This window comes from Corvus kubaryi, unplaced genomic scaffold (assembly GCF_017639235.1).
Source record: "Corvus kubaryi isolate FWS band 111438036 unplaced genomic scaffold, C.kubaryi_AGA036_p1.0 37334, whole genome shotgun sequence".
Lineage (NCBI taxonomy): Eukaryota > Metazoa > Chordata > Aves > Passeriformes > Corvidae > Corvus > Corvus kubaryi.
Genome location: NW_024581108.1, coordinates 24,596,270 through 24,609,894, shown reverse-complemented (window position 1 = coordinate 24,609,894; position 13,625 = coordinate 24,596,270). Strand labels below are relative to the sequence as shown.

Below are 13,625 nucleotides of genomic sequence, written 5' to 3'. Positions count from 1 at the left end.
GGGGGGAGCGGGGCCGGCGGCGCCGGGCGCGGCGCTGCCCCGTGGCGCACTCGCATTTTCAGGGGGTGCGCGGGCGGGGCCGCCGCCCCCCCTGCCCCGGGCGGGTCCAGGCGCTCCTGAGGGGCGAGCGGCGCGGGGGGCGCCCCCCGGGATCCTGCGGGCATGGGGGGGATCCCGTCCCGACCCGTCCCGTCCCGTCCCGTCCCGTCCCGTCCCGCGGCTGCTCCACGGCTTTCCCCCGCCCCCGTTCCAGGTAAGCTCGGGAAGCGCCCTCGAAGCAAAGTTGGGAGGGAGCGGCGGGGGCGGCCCGGGCTCCGCCGCCCCTCAGAGCCTCCGTGCCCGTCACCGCGGCCGTGTCACCGCCCGTCACGCCGCTGTATCCCCGTAACGAGCTGTTTGTTTTCTTTCCTCTTCAGGCTCGCCGAGATTTGCGTTCAAGCCGCGCTGAGGAAGATGGAAATGAGGTTTGCTCCCCACACGCCTCATGAGCCCGTATAGGCTGAGAGCAGCTCGCAGCGCTGGAAGATCCTCGACCCGTGCGTAGGGGTGGGGAGGGACAAGCGCTGGGGCTGTGGGCAGGGAATGTCCCCAATCCCATCGCTGTGATGCTGAAGGAATTTTGGTTCCTATGAAACAAGTGAAAAAATGTCACCAGCCCCAAAGGGGCAGGAGGTGGAACTGGAGTTTAAAAACCAGCCAGGCCAGCTTAAATGGGTTTCAAAGGTGAGAACTGGCAGCAGACACTGGAAAGTAGAGGGTTTTTTTTTTTAAAAGTGTATGGAAATATGCAGGGCCTTAGCAACAACAAAAACAAAATTGTGTGCTGGACTCCAAAACTAATGTGGCTTTTGCTGAAAAAAAGGTGTTTTTTTCCAGATAAATGGAGAACCTACTTAAGCTTTCTGCATCAGGTCTCTGTAGCTTTAGTCTGGCTGAAGCAAAGCAAAAATCAGTGTGTGTGTGTATGTGAGATGCAAGACAACAAACTGTATTTGTATTGGGGCAAGAGCTGGATCCTCCAGAGAAAATGGCACCAGCCCTAGGAATATGGGTGTAACTCCAACAGTTGGCTGTGCCAGAGGGTGCTGGGGAGGAATTGTCCACCCTCTCCATTTAATACCATGATAAGTAACTGCTGGAGCACAGAGTAAAATCCTGATAGAGTGATCAAAGCATGTTTGAATTGTAAAACAGTGATTCTTCTCTCATCACCTCAGCCTGTGAAATGTAGAATTCCCGATCCTACACTTAAGCCATGCCACTGAAATCACTAGAATTCCTCACCTGGAATACCAATGGTGCTGTGAAGACACCTCAGAGTGAGAGCCAAGGGCTCATTGCTCATGCAGCTCCTTTCCTTTTCAAAACCCACCGTTGCACGGACAGAATTCATTAATATTTTTAGCAAGTTTTTGTTGTGCCTTCCTAGCAACAGCCAATTCCTTAATGATTAATCCACAAACTGTGGCAAATCCACAAGTTTGGGGATGCATGCTGAAGTCATCTGTGCTGCCTTACGTCAGCATTGCATAATCTGTTGACTGTCCCCTTTTTATGTAATGTATGTTTGGAGTTTGTTTTAAAATGTACAAATGTTTTTTTTCCCTGCGTGCTGCTCCTCCGATATTCCATGTTTGCCTCTCCATTGCCCTCTGGAGTTGCAAACTTGTAAGGCAGCGTTTTCATGGCTGGATCCAGCCGAGTGTTGCGTGTTTCTCTCTTTAAAACAGCTTCTGGAACATCTCAGCACCTTCTCTTTGCCAGGTAAGTTATTTAGAGTGATAAAAAACCCCCCCACTTCTGGAGTTTCTGCTTCCTCCTGGTGGAAACATGGAAGCTTTTTGTGCTGCTCAAGTCCATCGACATCATAAATGGACTTTTATTGGAACCTTAGTAACACATTAACTTTGGCAACATAAAACCGTTGTGTTTTTTTAAACTCATTTCAGAACTTGATGTATCCGATTTCCTCAGGCAACGTGAGGGGTGTAGAAATTGTTTTGTGATGTTTTCAGGAATGCCTGTTTTTAGGGAAAAAAAGACAAAGAAGGAGGGTAGAGTTGCAGAAATACACAACAAAGTGGGGCGTGGAGAAATAGTGCTGTGATCTTTTCAGCAGTGCCTGTTTTTCAGGAAGTAAAAAAACGGGGGAGTAAATACAGGTTGATGGCAGCTTATAATTTAACTTATAATTAGTGGGATTGTGTGTTTCAAATGTTTTTATGTGGATTTGATGACCTAAAAATGCCAACTCAGACACGCCGTAGCCCCTCTTTGCTTCCTGCAGTTGCAGCCCCTGTGAGTGTAGCTGGCACTGGGAGCTGCTCCTCTCAGAGGGCACGGGGAGGATCTGCCATGCTGGCTCTGGAGACACATGTGCCAAACTCCAGATGATCCCAGTGAAGGTGTGGGATGGGCTGGAAAATCCCAGCTCCTGGCAGCAGGAGCCTGGTGGGCTCAGGGCACAGTGCCGGTGCCGCCCTCGGGGTCGTGCCCGTGGTGATCCTGCTGTCCCAGAGTGGCTCCTGCAGCTTTCCTGGCTGGCTGCCACTGTCCCCACTGCCTGGCTGCTCCCTGACACCCAATACTTGAGCAGCATGAGCAGAGTGCTGCTGGCTGGCTGGATTTAAGGGGGAGAAAGGGCTGCCCCTGTGTAGAAGGTTGGTTACCCTTTCTCCATTAAATCCAGCGTGGGTGGATTTGCCCAGAAGAAGCTGCTGCTTAAAACCACTTTGAGCTGTGCTGCAGAAGCCACCGTGGTCATTAAAACAACACTAATTATGTGGATAATTTCCTAGAGTGAACCTCAGCTGCAAAGCCACTTTGTGTTAGGGCTCCTGAGGCTTTCACCTGTGGGGTGACGTGGGGTGATGCGGGGTTTTGGGGACACTGAGGGAGGAGGACACCAAGGACTCGGCAGTGCCACGGAGGGGCCAATGACTGCCAGGCTGCCCTGGCTCAGTTATCACAGTGCTGATGCTGTCTCTTGTAAAGGTACAGTACTGTGATAACTGAAGGATGGCAGCCATCTGAGCTTCACGGCATCCTGGGGCCACCAAACCCACCACGTGCATCGTCCTGCTCCACTGGAGTGTGCTCGTTTCACCTGGAATAAATTGGCATAAAAGCCAAATTCGTTTCAATAAAATATTATACACTTTGCCTCTTTATTGGCTGTTTCGTCTCGGGAGGGCTTCCAGAAATGCTGTGCTTTGGAAGCCTTCAGGAATGGTTCCCAAAGCAGGGTCCTGTGCAGCCTGGTGAATATTAATCCACAGAGGGGCCGCTCAGTGGGGGACACTTGGTAACAGAACAAATGATTCTGCAGCAATAGAGAAAATGAAGCACTCTTAAGATACTTTTTAATATTTTTTGATAAAGATACCACAGTCTAGGCTGGCTACTGTAACCCATAGGTCTCCCCACGGAAATAAGTGGTGGGACGTGGATTCTTTCAGATAGCGAGTTAGTGATGGAGCTGGGACAGTCCCTTGCAGGGTTTCCTCCGGGCTTTTCAGCTTAGTGGGTGGGAGACTGAATTTCCTGGGTCATTTTTACAGCGATGTCATCAAAATCCGTGGAAATGAGGCGGTTTTCAGGGAGCCTGTGCTGATCTTTGTGCCACGGGAGTTAACTCTGCAGTGCTGGGACACGACAGCAGAGGGGCCCCGCGGGCCGGCTTGTGGTGAGAGTGTGAAATCCCAAGATTTTTTGCATAAAGCAACCGGAACCCTGCAGAAATGTTCGTGCAGCGCCTGTTTCCCAGGTCCCTGCTCTTCCCCGAGGAACAGATGGCATTCGGGCTGCGAGGCTGATGCAGCACTTTCCAGAGGTCACTATTTGTTCTGATCCTGACGTTCGGAGTGGTCATTGACCCAGTGGTGTTTAGAAACTCTTCGGGGCTGGATAGTTCATGTCCAGCCAGGGCTTTGCCCTGTGCTTCCCTGCTGCTCGGGGGAGAGGACAGGGATTAGCCCCGAGATGGTAAGAAGATGGTATTTTACTTCCCTGCTCCTCACTGGAAGTTTTTGGGGCCAGCCCGGCGGGGTCGGGGCTGTGCAGCTGTGATGGAACGTTTTGCTAGCCTGCGTCACTTAAAGGGGGGAAATTATTACTGGTGCTGTGGCAGAGGCTCGAGGCTGGTTCTGGAGGAGGGCTCTGCCGCACCAGGAACTGCAAACGATAAAAAAAGACATCCTGCTACCAAGAGTTTAAATTCTAGATTAAAATCTGAGCAGAGTCAAGCCTCAGCTTCCTCTTTCTGAAGGCTACAGGCACCCCTTGAGCAGGCAGGAAGGAATGTGCTTATCCCAAAAAGGAGCACGGGTCATCTCTGCATTGGCTGTCCCACAGCAACACTGCTGTGCTCCTTGCCGTGCCACACTCCCATTCCAGGATGAATGGGAGAGGAGGAGCTGTGGGATCCTGGAGATGGGAGCGTTTGAAAGCTCCCAGGCTGTCCGGGGCTCTCTTTTTACCTATTTCTGGATCCAGCAGGTGCTCAGGGAACGAGCATCCCCTTTCCTGGGAGAAAAGCAGGTGCATCCAGCCAGGTCCTCATGGTGCTGCCCCAGGGACAGCTCCAGGTGCTTCCTGATGGAAACAGTCAGCGTGGTGACTCCTTAGAGAAACCATAAAGTTCTTGTCCTTCCCACAGGAAGCAAGATAACTGCTCAGAGGCAGATCTGAGGTTTGTTATGGATCGGATCCAAGGAATACAGTTGCTCACCTGCCAAGCCGTGGCTCAGGTTTGGGGTTAATGACCAACCCGTGTCGTTTTTAGGGATGTGCAGCAGAGCTGTGCATGGGAAACATATCTGGGGCTGCTGAACAGGGCACAGAGCCTGCCCCAGTGACTTGTGCCTCTCATTTCCTGTCACAAGAAGCACGGCCTTGAGCTCTGGCATGGGACAGGAACTGAAGCACTGGCTGTGCCTCAAAACATCACCTCTCCAGTCAGACTTACTGGAGTTTATGTCCCTCTCTAGCACGGTGGACAGGGAGTCCATCTCTTTTTCCTGTAGCTTCCTACTGATCTAGGAACAGGACAGACTGGTGGGTTTGCTGTCCAATGTTGCTGCACAATCTCAAAGTCTCTTTTGGCAGTAGAGCACTTCCTCCCACCAGCATGTTAAAGCAAGACATAAACAGCCTGCATCCAGTGATACAGCCTCAGAAACAAGGTCCCTGAGGAACATCCTCTCTCTGATAAAGCTTTCTGTGATTCCTGGGATTGATCCCATGGCAACGCAGTTTCTCGTGCCGTGTTTCAGCTGCTGTTCCAGATGGGTCTGTTCTTACCCAGTGGTTCTCAGGCTTTTGCATCAGGAAAGTCCCTTTTCCCATCTGGATGCCGCCGCCGCCTTCCCACCCACGTTCCGCATGAGGAGAGGAGCAGTTCTGCTCCTGTGATGTCTCCTCGGGGCTGTAAGGCTGCAGACAGGAACGGCTGCTCTGCTCCTGGCTCCCAGCCACAACTCAGCCTTTTAAGGGTGGGAGCTGCTGCTCGGAGCAGCCTGGCCCTTCTGACAGCAGCAGGATAAAAAGCATCCATTGTCTGCAGGCACTCAGCCTTGAAACCAGGTGAAGATGTTGCCTTTCCCCAAAATTAATTTTCTTTTTTCCAAATGTACCTTCTATTCCTCTTGGACTAAAATAAAAAGAATCCTCCCCAACAGAGCTTCAAGCACTCAGTCATTTCAAAGTCCAGCAGTGCCCCATATGAGTCAGACTGGTTTAATTGCTGCTCATTCAGATCTTCTCCAGCTTAGTGCAGACACTTGAACTTGAACTTTAACCCAGACCTTCATGATTAAACATCTTTACAAACCGAGCAGCCTACTCACAATGTCCCCATGCAAATATTAGATGTACCAGAAAATAGGTTTATGTCTGGTTAAGCAATTCCTCAGCGTGAGCCTGCAGATGTTGGACAGAGTGTAATGAAGACTCTGCTGAAGTCTGTCTGTACTGTCCTGTTTTTCCCTGGAACTGGGAAAAGCAGTGCCCAGGAGCAGTGTGGGAACAGAGGATGACACAATCCCTTCTCCTTTCTCCATAAGATGTTTCTGCCTGTATCTCACATTTTGGAAACAGCTGCTTGCTGAGTTGTTGGGTTATATGTAAACCCTGCAGTTTGTCATTAGCTTGATTCACCAAGGGAAGCTGTAACTTTATTTGATGGCTGATCGGGACAAAAGTACTCAGCAGGAGCTGAGTGTTCCAGTGTGGTGCAGTAGCAAAGTTACTGCTGTAATTTCTGTATTGGGGCAGATGAGAAAGCCAGGATTGCACAACTTGGTACATAATCTGCTCTTCATAACATTTCACAGGAACAGGAGAGGTGCACAGACCCACATGTGGATTAATACACTCTTATACAAGGCCTTTAATTGATGTTGGCCCAAAGTTATAATTCTTCTGGGAGTGATGGAGCCAGAGGAAAGACCCCTCTCCTCCAAAGGGCTTTGGCTCACAGCTGTGCTTCAGTTTATAGATGAAATTCTAATCCAAATCTCAAATTCCTTTGACTTCAGGAGGCTGAGAGCTGCAGTTCGGGTTTTTTGATGCACAGGGATATGCATCTGCCACTGGAAAAAGCCTCTTTCAACCAGAGCAGAAAACAGAGAAAACCATGAGGACTGCTTGGGTTTTTCCTTGGATCTTCTTAAGCCAGGCGCTGCAGCCTCACCTGTAGCTCAGGACACGGCAGTCCCCAGTGCTGTGCCCACACAGGGTCACTTTTTAAATTAAGGCAAATTTGCTCATATTTGGTTCTGGACAGCAGTGCCAGGGGAGCCCAGAGCTGGAGCCCATGGGCTGGAAGGGTGGAGAGGGCAGGGGGTTGTCGGTGCTCCCTCTGCCACCCCACGGTGAATGTCAGAGCTCTATTGACTGCCCTCTCTTTGAATTAACTCCAGGAGCAGGCAAAGTACACTGAATAATTCCGGAGAGACGTGTTTAAACATTTGCACAAGCTTCAGATTCCTCCTGCCTAAAAATAAGTCTGGCAGAGAGCAAATGGTTCCTGGTCAAGGTGTTGGTGAATGGACAACAGAGCTGTGGACCCCATCCCAGCACCCAAGAAGACCCCATCCATGGGTCTTGTCCCTGCTGCTGGGACCAGCCTGGCGCTGATGGTGGTGGAAAGTTCATGAGCTGAGGGCTGCACACACAAGGGCAGCACCAGCACAGGCAGGTTTGGTCTGCTGGTAGCAAAGAGCCCTGGGGTAAGGGCTGGTAGAGGAGCAGGGGAGGTCAGTGAGCATCAGGGGTTTAAGTGCTACAGGGAGAGCTGTTTTCCGTGGTGGGATTCTCACCTCCTGCATTTTTTAAAATGAGCTTAAGGAAAACACACAAGAAAAAGGTGTCAGTGTTTGAGCAGAAATGATTCTTCCAGATGGAAGCGGATGAGGAGGAGTCAGTCCTTTTCTCATGGAAGCACGGGCTGTGCTGGATGCCATGGACAGATCACAGAGACAATGTGAGAAGCTCCATGAGGATGTTCCTGATTTGGTGTGTTCCATATGCAAGCAGTTTCCTGAAACACGTGTGCTCACATTCTCTGAGTGATAAAAAAGTCACATGGTTGGCTGAGCAAAATCTCCTCTCTGTGCAGAGCAACCACGTCTCCAGCATCCAAAACCTTGCTGCATCCTGGTTTGGAATGTATCCAGGGGACTCTGGAAATGAAAATTTCCAGAGGTTTATTGCTAATTAAGCCTAATTAATTTTGGATGTAAATGTACCAAGCTTCTGTAGTTGTGTTTGCAGCCCCATTAAAGGAAATCTCATGGGTGTTTTATCTGAAAATTATTAGAGGAACAAGGTCTGTTTAGTTTCTTCTTAGACTATGGACTTCTCACTTCTTCACCTCTTGAACGCGGCTAAGTTAATATCGCAGCCTTTTAAAACAACTGCCTGAAATACAAGAGGAAATGAGGAAAACAGAGAGATGGGAGAAAATTCCTACACTGCTCCTCACCTCCATAGGTTTCATGGACTGGAGTGGTAACATCAGCTATTTCCAACAGATTCTGTGTTGCAGCCTGGATGTTCTCAGTAGGTTTGAAACCCATATCCAAGTGCACTGTGACAATTCTGCTCTTAATGTGTGCCATTTAAAGGCCAGCCAGGATGACAGAGACCAGCCAGAATGTCACATTTCTCTGTCTCTAAGATCCTTGACACTTTCCTTTTTCCTCTTCCCACACCTTTCCACAGCAGCTACATGGTCCTGCTGACTCCATTCAACCAGCACAGCAGGACTGGGGCCCTCAGCTCATCCCTAATGCGAAAAAACTCCACTTTCCTCCAGACTTGGAGCTTGTTTGCCACCCTGCCTGTATTTCTGAACCCTCTGTGCCATTATGAACAACACCCTTCCTGGGAACACAACCTTAATTCCCAATCTCCTTATGACAGAGGGAGGGGGAATATGGTGAAGCCCAGCTCAAAATGCTGCTTTGTAACCCAGACTGAGGAACTGGAATTTCCAAAAGTGCACGTGAGAAAAACAGCAGCAGCAGAGTGAGCTTTGGAATTTGTCCAAGCATTAAAGATTTTAGAAATGCTACGTGCTCTATGTCACATGTGTCCCCCTGAGTGGGACGGGGAACCTGCAATGCTGGGCATGACCTGAGAGATGCCCCAGCCATGTAAACAAGCTCTGGGGTATGTGGACAGAGAGGGACATGATCAATATTGTATCATTTTGGTGACAAACGTGGCGTTTCTGATCCTAAAATATTTAATTCCTGCTCTGGTTGAGGTCACTGCTCTGCTTTGTCCCCTCCTGTGCTTTGTGCCTCTCCACCAGCACATTCCAGTTCAGTAAGTTCTAAACTTACCCTTATAAAAGCCAGCTGTTGCACATACAGCTTTTTCTGGGATATGTATATCTCTCCCAGAGAAAAAGCTCCATATATATCCATAAATACCCGTGGACGTGGAGTCAGTCTATGAGCAGGAGCATTGTCTAGCTCCAGTGGTGTGGCTGGCAGACAGCCAGGCAGCAAGCGGGTACCTGTGAGCTGTGCCAGCACCAAGCTCATCCTTCTGGAAAGGGCTCTGCTGGGAAGTGGATGAGCTCAAGAAAATGCATTTGAGCTTCTGGGCAGTATTGATCTGTCTTTATGTATTTTATTAATCTGCTTGAAGCATAATAAAAACGTGCTCATGGAATGAGTTGGAGTTCAGAGGAGGGGGAGCCAGAAGTGGGGTTTGGAGCTGGCCACCATCACCATCTTCATCCTTTGCAGCTGCTCTAGAGCTCGACACAAACCCAGTTTCTGCTTCCCAACAAGGCAACAGAAGGGATATTTTTCAGCAGAGAAATTTGGGGAAAAAAAATGAAAATAAAGCTGTTGGTTTGGTTTGGTGTAAGAACAGTGAACAAGCAGAAAGATGTCAATGGGAAAGAGCAGACGATGAGGGCAAGCAGCAACATGAACACGCCTGCTGCAGGGTTGAGACACAGCAGCAGCATCTTCCCACTCCCCAGCTTGGAGCAAAGTGAGTGAACTCCATCCCCCCGGCCGGGAAAGTCGGGAATAGAGCTCCTGTTCCACCTCCCACACACGGCTCTGGCAGCTCGCTCCAGCCCTGCCCAGGAAATCCCCCTGCAGCATGGTTGTGGCACCCTCGGAACGGGGGCTGCTCTGCGTGGGCAGAATCTAATCTTCTTTGTGCAAAGTACCCTTGGACTACCGACATGAAGTAGCTCTCCTTCCACAAACTGAGATTATTCGCTTTTAAAAAAAGGGTTGAGCCCCATCTTCAGAAGTAGTTAATTACTCGGAAGCAATTCACACCTTCCTGGTGTCTCAAAATAAATTCTCTCACTTGCTTTTCCAAGCAGAGCCCTCTGAAAACAGTGTCACCAGCGGGGTTTCACACATGTTCCATGAGCACAGGAAGCTGAAGATAAATTCAGCAACAGATCAGATGTAAAGAACTTGTGTACTTGGGTGTCTATTTATACAGCTCCTGTGCCAGTCCCACGAGTAGCCAGGGGCCTCACAGGCTCTGCGATATTCCGTGGGGATGGGGTGCAGTGGTACCCACCACACCCAGCTGAAGGGGTGGTTTGGGACACCCAGGGTTTGCCTGGGTGAGCCCCTCCACCTGTGCTGCCCCAAAGCTGCTCTTCCTGGCCCTGCATCCTGGCTCCTCCCCATCCTCCAGCATGGGGAGAACCAGAAATAAAATTAATAAAATTATTTCTAATTTCAACACCAGTCTGCAGAAGCGCACAAGGGCACGGAGTTGTTCTCAGAATGCTCTCAAATACTACTACAGGTTAAGGAATTTTACATCCCTGTTTACTCATCACACTGAGCCTCTGACTTCATTGCATCCTCCTGAATTTTGCTGATACGAATGAGGAGAACCAGGCCCCAGAGTTACTGCCAGGAACAAATCAATGACAAACTGGAAGTGCTTAGCTGGTGTTAAATCACCTTTATATAAAGGTCCTGTCAATCCCAAGCTGATGCCATTGGTGATTTAAAGCACTTTACCATATGCCCCTCACTGTACCTTGAAATACAATGAAAAAAAAAGCTTTTAAAACATTTATACATTTTAAAGTAGAGTGGAAATATCCCATTTCAGAGGCAAAGGTGAAGCTTGACATCAAACTGCAGAGTGGGCAAGTAAGGGATAATCTGTGCATCCATCCCTACCCTTTAAAGAAGGCTACAAGAGAGAATTTGTTGGAATTTAGCATGATTTTTAAATCACAAATGCCAAGACAGTCAGATCTCATGTTCTGTATTTTGCCTTTTATTTTTTTGGTGGAGAATATCAGTGAATCGTGGAATTTGCAAAATAAAGAAGGATGTAAGATACAAGATACTTCTTCAGATGTGTCGCTGCACCCCAGTAAAGTACTTGGAGGGAAAAAAAGAGATTTATTTTTATTTATTTACTTTTCTGCAGCTCTTTGCAAGCCTGTTCTCTTTCTAAGCAAGAAACAAAGTCAGCCATAAATACAGATGATTAATTCCTTACAGAAAACTACTTTAAGAGTTTTAATACAAAATTACATCCTTCCCATAGGCTGGAATGTGGTGGTAAACGCAGAGAATTTTGGGTGTAGGTTGGAAATCTCCCCCTGTTATTAACATAGTTCTTGGAGGAATTTTTAGAAGCACATTGATTTCATCCCAGTTTCGTGTCACAGAACAATGAGTAGAAATCAGCAGTGTCCCAAAATCAAGGAAAATAAGGCAGAAGCTCATGTAGCAGACGGGACTGGGGAGACTGGACACACGATTTCTGTGAGACTCAAGTGCCAGAGGAGCTCAGCCCCTGTTTTTTAAAGTGAGGTGTGGGAGAATTTAATTCTCTCTGAAACACGTGGCCTTTGGGAGCCTGGGTCATTCCTCGTCCTGGGCATGGATTTAGATGGAGCAGAGGTAAAGCTGCTCTCCTGACGAGCAGCCCCAGGCTAAGCCCCTTATGCAATCCTTCGTCACAACCTCGGCTGGGCTGTGCTTGGCAGCTCTGAGCTCCCGGATTTCAGGACCTTTGCAGCATCAGTTGCCGTGCTGAGAAACGAGTTCTGCCTGTAAGGCATAAATAATAAAGATCTGGTGTGGTTTGCAGCATGAAAACTCACCGAGAAAACTGATTTTATCCTTATCCAGGCAAAGCCATGGGAAGGGCTGGTGAGAAGGAAAGAGATTTGTTGGAAGCAGCCCCTGCAGGTAAAATGTGGGGAACAGGGAACAAGAAAAAGTCAGGCCTGGGAACCATGGTACATCCACACGTATGGGAATGTTAGGGAAAAATCCTTCCCTGGAAGGGTGGGCAGGCCCTGGCACAGGGTGCCCAGAGGAGCTGCGGCTGCCCCTGGATCCCTGGCAGTGTCCCAGGCCAGGTTGGACAGAGCTTGGAGCAGCCTGGGACAGTGGCAAGTGGCAGGATGTGAAATGAGATGATTTTTAATGTCCTTCTAATCCAGATCCTTCCATGATTCTATGATTTGCACTGTTTAATCTCTCTCCTTCCAGCCTCAGGCTCTTTTCTAATCTCGAGATTACCAAAGGGGTGGAAACAGGGTGAGGCTCCAGTGCTTTCCCACAGCACATGGTTAATCCAGACCAGTGGCCATGTAGCTGAGGAAAAAGGTTAACGTGGTGCAAAATCATCCAAATTACACCCAGCTGGTTCCCTGACAGCTGTGGAAACAGGTGAGGAAGGGCTGGCTTGATTCCTCTTGGGGGAGGGAAAAACCAGAATCCGTTATGATCTGGCTGTGGTTTGTGAACTACAACCACCTGGACATGTGCACTCCCAGGCCATCAGCACCCAACTCCCAGCTGCTCCCAGGTCGATTTCCTGGAGAAAAGGGTCAAAACTCAGAATTGCTGAGCCACAAGGTAGATGAGCTGGGGCAGAGCAACTGTAGTGGTGTGTAAACACTTCAGAACAGCAAGGGGCCTTTCACACCTGGTGCTGCCACGCGAGAAAACCTTGATACAATGATGTCAGTGTGCTTAGTCTGAGTTACATGAAGGGGACACATTTATCAGGACAGGATTTTAATGACCTATTCGTCTTTGAGGACAATTCCCCCATAAGGCAGCAGCAGCTTGACTCTTCTGTCAGAAGAAAATGCCAGATACGTGTGGTGTGTGGGAAGCAGGGGCGAATGATTTCGTTGAACTGAATCATTTTCTTACTCGTTTTACTTCCACTTGTGCCGTTTCCTGTGACTTTGACTAGAGTTTGAAACCGCAGTGAAGAAACTGGTTTCTTTTCTGTGCAGACAGGGCAATTGTGAGTGTCTCCTCATTTCAGCGTAAACACCGAGTTGTTTACACCGGCTCGTTCACATCGGCGTGAGAATGGAAATCAGGTTGTGGCTTTGTAAAAGATGATCCAAACACACCTGACAGGAGGCTGCAGCCCGGTGGGGGCCGGCCTCTTCTGTAACCAGCAATAGGACAAGAGGACGTGGTCTTAAACTGTGCTAGGGCTGGTTTAGGTTGGACATCAGGAGGAATTTCTCCATGGAAAGGATGGTCAGGCCTTGGGGCTGTGCAGGGAGGTTTGGAGTCCCCATGCCTGGAGGTGTCCAAGCAATTCCTGGCCGCGGCACTCAGTGCTCTGGGCTGGGGACAAGGTGGGCAGCGGGCACAGCTTGGACTCGATGGTCTGGAGGGCTTTTCCAACCTAATTAATCCTGTGATTCTCTAGCTCAAACCGCACCATGACAAACTCTGGGCATCTGTGGAGGTGACAGCCACAGCCTCGGCACTGGTGTGGGGAAGAACGCTCAACTCCGGCACTGTCCGAGCGGTGACAGAGGAGTACCACAGAGTCGTGGCACGGTTCGGGTTGGAAGGTGCGGTCCCCACACACGGACCGGACCCACCCCCCCGCCTCCTGGCACGGTTCGGGTTGGAAGGCGCTGTCCCCACACACGGACCGGACCCACCCCACCGCCTCCCCCCGCGCTGCCTCAGCCGGGGCGGCCGGGCCCAGGCGCCTCCTCAGGGCGGTCCCGGTCCCGCGCATGCTCCGCTGGGCCTCTGCCGTGCCGGGACCGCCGCCCTCCGCCGCCGAGCGCCGCGGGCCACTCCCGCACCGCCCGGCTCCCGCACCGCCCGGGCCTC

At 50.0% G+C, this 13,625-nt stretch overlaps 1 long non-coding RNA gene across 1 annotated transcript; it reads left to right on the top strand.

The window, feature by feature from the left end:
* The first annotated feature begins 264 nt into the window (after positions 1–264).
* Positions 265–10,857, top strand: LOC121665944. Its single transcript, XR_006016527.1, has 2 exons — positions 265–536; positions 6,537–10,857. It is a non-coding gene; the product is annotated as an uncharacterized LOC121665944 (long non-coding RNA).
* Positions 10,858–13,625: the final 2,768 nt, after the last annotated feature.